Source organism: Suncus etruscus, chromosome 2 (assembly GCF_024139225.1).
Source record: "Suncus etruscus isolate mSunEtr1 chromosome 2, mSunEtr1.pri.cur, whole genome shotgun sequence".
Classification (NCBI taxonomy): Eukaryota; Metazoa; Chordata; class Mammalia; order Eulipotyphla; family Soricidae; genus Suncus; species Suncus etruscus.
In genome coordinates, this window is record NC_064849.1 from 95658613 (window position 1) to 95664469 (window position 5857).

Below are 5857 nucleotides of genomic sequence, written 5' to 3' on the forward strand. Positions count from 1 at the left end.
AAAAAGTATAAGAGTTAAAAAAAAATACAGCATTAAGTGTGAGAGTGGCAAGTGTTGTTGTTTTCATAGGCCCAGCAAAATATGTGTAACATGGAAAAATAAAACCTTGTCCTAAATACAAAGAGACCTTATCCCTGAAGTTCTCTGGCATAATACTGACTCTGGGCTCCAGTCATCCTAGGTTGTCCAACCCCTGATTCATTCTCTGTGGACACAGAGAAATTTTTTCACACATTAGCTGTTGTTATTGTCCGTTTTATGTAGTTAAAGATTCTGGTTTCTGTGCGAGAAGGATTCTGGTTTCTGTTTCATCGAAGTCAGGATGTGAAGCATCCTCCAGTTTCACCTCACCATCAGATGCGAAGCGTCCTGCCCTGCAAGCAAGTTGCTGCTGTCGCTGAGTCATCTGGGTGTCAAGGGAACACTCCTTGGAGTAAACTCAATGCCAGGGTATAGGCAGGGTCTCCCCTGGTAGAGGTTTGCCTCCTGATGATGCTGTAGACAATTGTGGTTGTTTCCGTATATGGTCAATGGTTCAGGGGTGTATGGGCAATGAATGCCCATTCTTCGGAGGCCTGAGCCAAGTCATTATACCAGTGTTCAGGATAGAAGGCCTAACTGCATTACAAAATTTGTGTTCCTGTCTCTGTTAGATAATAACTTGTTTGAATATGTAGTATTTTCCCATTTTAATGTGCCTATGCAAAAGAATAACAATGCCACAATGTATTATTGGTGCCTCTGGGGAGCCGAGGGAACAAGTCCAACAATCCTTTTGACTTGGGTCTAACATGAATTCTAAAGCGAAAGACTCTTCTACCATAAGCCAGGAGCGATTTCTGAGCGCATAGCCAGGAGTAACCCCTGAGTGTCACTGGGTGTGACCTAAACCCTCCCCCCCTCAAAAAAAACTTAAAAAAAAAAAAGAAAGAATTACATTTCATTAATAGGTATGAAATTAGGTATGAAATAAGAAATCCTCTGCAGATAAAAACAATAAGGTAAGAATATTATAACCTTAAATGTGTAAATGTAATTGGATTAGCACTTTATGTATTTACTATACAAAACTAATGTAGTCACTAGGTGATAATGAAGTTCTAGTAATGTGAACCATTTCACTAATTCTAAATACTGTATAAGATGACTTTTTAACCCATGAAAAGACTTCTTAAAAGTCCGGGATCGTCTTATAAGCCAGTATAGGGCATGCTGAATCTGAGTGATCCGCTCTCTTCTTACCACTGCATTCCATCCAGCTGCCAGGCATCATCACTCAGTCCTCTGCTTGTCCTGATTCATCTTTCAGAGCACATAAATAAGATGAGTTACCGAGAACCGCATCTTGTCCAGCCGCCAGGTATATAGCTTTCCCGTGCTCAGTCCTCTGTTCAGCCTTTTTGTTTTGTTTTGTTTTGTTTTGCTTTTTGGGGTCATACCCAGCAGCACTCAGGGATTACTCCTGGCTCTACACTGTCAGGCTTGGGGAACCATATGGGATGTCCGGATTCGAACCACTGTTCTTCTGCATGCAAGGCCCCCTCTGTTCAGCTTTTATGGGACACAGAGGAGGTGCTTTGTCTCCCTCTAGCTGTCCTATTAACTATTGCACCCCCAGAGAGCTGCTCTTGGAGGAGTCCCCTCTCCCTGTTCTCAATGTAGATCACAATTAAAATGTAGATCACAATTAAAAGATCACAATCACTACAAATGATAAATATTGGTACTCCAAAGTCTAGCTTTATTAAACATATACTGTTAACCCTTGAGGGTTCTACTCTTTCTCTTATGTTTTTGAATTTCCATTTGGTGTGCATTAAAAGAAATGTAGTCTTATATGGCAAATATAGCCCAAACCCTAGATTTTGACAGGAAAAGCAGGGGGTCATCTTATATGCCCAGTCGTTTTATACTCTGGAAAATAAGGTAAGTCTTACTATACTATGGAGTTAAAAAAAAAAAAACAACCAAGGTGTTCAGTGAGAAATGTAAAAATCATTATAGAACTAGGGAAAAAAACTTTCTTAAAATAGATCAAGACTTATTTACAAGATTTATTCAAACATTTCTACATTTGCTTTACAATAATAATGGGTATTGCTTATTAAGATATGCCAGAACTCCTACACAAATATTCTATGATTAGCACAATAATAATATAATCTTTAGGAAGAAAATATAATTATCAGCATTTTATAGACTGTTAACAAAGTAGTTATTAACCCAATGTATTAAATCCTTTTGGTTCAATAAAAAAGTTCTTTTCCCCCATGATTGGTGCTGTAGTATATTCTAAACTCTTGTGTGTGTGCGTGTGTGTGTGTGTGTGTGTGTGTGTGTGTGTGTGTGTGTGTGTGTGTGTATGTGTGTGTGTAAGGGGGCTGTTTCTTATTTTAAAAGAAAAGAACAGAACCAGAGAGAGTGATGGTTTGCTGGACTGTAACAGATGCTTTGCATGGAGGAGGCCCAGTCCCCTGAGCACAATTGGGATCGACTCCTAAACACAAAGTTGGGAGTAGCCCTGATCACTGTCTGTGCAACCCTAGAACAAACTAACAAACAAATTAAGAGAAAATTAGAGTTAAGAGTACAACTTTGCAATATTGGGGATCTTCTCTCTCTCTCTCTCTCTCTCTCTCTCTCTCTCTCTCTCTCTCTTTCTCTCTCTCTCTCTCTCTTCCTCTCTCTCTCTCTCTCTCTCTCTCTCTCTCTCTCTTTTGCAATACTGGTTTTTGCTGTTTCCCGTGACAGTTCTTTTTATATTTTGGATAGAACTTTAAGAATAATATTATTTTATTGCTTATTATTTTATTTATTATTAGTAGTAGTAGTAATAGTAGTATTTATTTAGTACTAAATAAACAATTCAAGAATTGTTTGAAGGAAACAAATCCAACTACTAAAATGTCTAGGAAATTAAGCTGTAATTTGTTTTTCCTAACTATTGTTTCCTTTAGCTAAATTGATACCTAAGTAAATTTTAAGTTTTGATATGTCTTCTATGTAAAAATTATATATAAATCTAAAGAAGTTAAGCATTTATTTAAAGTCTAATTTTTAAATGAATGTAATAATGAATAACAAATCAATAAATTATAAAATATTTTTGTTTATTTAAAAACCATCTTTGGAACTGGAGAGATAAACAGGGGTAAATGTACTTGCCTTATACATGGCCAATTCCAGTTTAATCCCGACTACCATATATGGATCTCTGAGCATTTCCAGGAGTGATTTCTGAGCACAGAACCAGGAGCAACCCTGTCACACACACACACACACACACACCCTAACACAAACTCCACAAAGTATTTAAAATAAACTTTTTAAAATTCATATTGTTAAAGTAAACATTGCAGTCAGAAAATAGCCAATCTTAGCATTAGTATAAGGTTGTCAAAATACTTTAATAAGAGGAATAATTTGAATTCAAATTTTACCTGCAGAAATTTTAATTTATCAATGATAAAATTTAATTTTTGTATGATTTTAATTTAATACCTGATATATTAAAACAATCAGATTTGAATTGGAGAGAGAGAATAGCAGTCAAGGAATTTCCTGACCCAGAATCACTCCTTAGCTCTGTATATGGTCCTCTGAGTGTTCATGAGTGATCCCTGATCCCAGGGTTAGGGGTAATTCCTGAGCATAGATAAATGTCATCCACACCCGTCCCCCTCAAAAGAATGAAACAACCAGATTCTCAATGGAAAAATTGTCACTAAGCAAATTTTGCCCAAATACTATAGAGGTAGGCTGGAAGAGAATAGAACTCTTATGCCTATGTAATCACAGAACACAGCTCTAACATGGAATGTAACAGCTATGATTTGGCTGACTTAATTATATATAGATATATATTTTAAATTTTTTAGCCCCCTTTGATTTAATTAATATAATTTGATAACTTCAAACTGATAACAGGCAACAGAACATGGTATCAAATTCAAAACAAAATGTGGTGGACTGCTTTATCTTTGACTTGTTGCTACTGGGCGAAAATACTTTTCCACAAGCAAGGCTGATGAAAAGATGGTGCTAATAAGGCCAGCTAAATGCTAAACTTCTGGAAAGATTTTTATTGAATGACATCTTCAGAGTGGTCTCTCTGAACATGCATTTAAGACTTGTGTGATTTTAAAATATTTTTAAATATATGTTTTCTTATCTAAACACTGTGATTTACAAAGTTGCTCCTAATACAATTATTTCTGGCATGCAACATTCCAACACTAGTCCAACCACCAGTATAATATTCCCTCCACCATTGACTTCAGTTTCTCACCCTCCCCCAACTCTGCCCCTTGGCAGATATAAAAAAATTTACTTAATAATGCTTGCTACAACTAAATGGTAATGAAATGATTGAAAAAACTTTATTTTTGAAAACTTTCATATCTTCTAATAGGATCATTATGTCATTGAAGGTTTACTAAACTCTTTGTTGCTAGTAGAGCATTCTGTTGTTGGTTTTGTTTGTTGAGCTTAGGTAGCTCCTATGATAATTTCACATCTAATTTGGTGCATTCCTACTGAGATGTCAGTATTGAAAAATAGGGAGGTGTCATTCAATGGCTGCATATGCCACTGCACAGTTCAGAATTTTATCTGTGGAGCTAGGACAGAGTTGACATGGTGATTGTGGATTGTGGGCATGGCTGCAGTGGCTTCCTGAAGTATGAAGGTGCAGGAAGAGGCAGCCTGTTCTGATTTCAAAGAGACCTGAAATCCTAGCTTCCAAAATGGCATACTTAGAGTTTTTGGTGACTAGGTGTCTGCAAAGATTAGTGAAAAGGTGATGACATGGATTATTAATGTGATGGCAATTATGGGATATGTGTGCAACTATAGAGGCTTCAGAAGGCTGGGGTGGAGGGTTGCCTTACCCCTGTCCTAAGGGGCCCCAGCGCAATCAGTTGTGAGACCAATATATTAATGAGTTCTTGTTAAGCCTTGTGATTCTAAGGTGCAATAACTTTGATATTTACGATCATTGGAATTTTTATTTCAACAACACAAATTCAGATAAGGCTAACAAAATTCTGTCTCATTTCCAAAGATAGTATGTAAAGTTGAGTGATGAGATTCTGGGCATCCCATATGGTCCCCTGAGTCTGCCAGGTACAATTTCTGAGTGCAGAATCAGGAATAATCTCTGAGAGCTGCTGGGTGTGGCTCAAAAAATAAAAAACAAAAAAAAGTTGAACAAAATTAGAAAACTTTAGTTTATTGTGAACATGTTTTACATAACAAAGAGAAAGATTGTAACTGTGTTTTTTTTTCAACCTATTTTTGCATACTCTATTGCTGTAAATATACCTGTTATAATTTAATTTTTTTAGGGGGGCCCTTTTGGTAGCAACCAGAAAGCCTGCTAGACAAATTCTAAAAGAGCTGTAACACTTATAATTTAAATTTTGAGGCATACAATTTTGTGATATTAAGTGCATCACATATCACTATTATACTACCTTTGTTTCCAGAATTTTTTATAATTCCAAACAGAAACTTTGTATTCATTAATATAATAACTCTCCAATCCCCCCTCAAAGGACTGGAGTGCATGCATGGCATTCACATGAGCTCAGGCCTTGGAGGCACTCACACTGCTAGGAGGAGATCAAAGAATAAAATAAAAAGTGCAATCGCATTGAATATCATGAGCAAGAGTGTGTGGTCATCACAAGTAGAAGGGTGAAGATAAGGAAAGAAAAGAAACAGGTCCTTGATCTTTAGTTCAGAAGCTGAACCCATTTTGTGAGTGCTAAACACCAAGTATTGTGACCCGAATATATACCATTAAGATGCAAAGAAGAAATCGTTTTCAGCAATAGGAAAGACACAAAGGATAAGA

At 36.5% G+C, this 5857-nt stretch overlaps 1 non-coding gene across 1 annotated transcript; it reads right to left on the minus strand.

Annotated features, from left to right (window-relative positions):
• Positions 1 to 5345: 5345 nt before the first annotated feature.
• LOC126002414 (U7 small nuclear RNA) lies at positions 5346 to 5408 on the minus strand. Its single transcript, XR_007493126.1, has one exon. It is a non-coding gene; the product is annotated as a U7 small nuclear RNA (small nuclear RNA).
• Between the last annotated feature and the right edge of the window lie 449 nt (positions 5409 to 5857).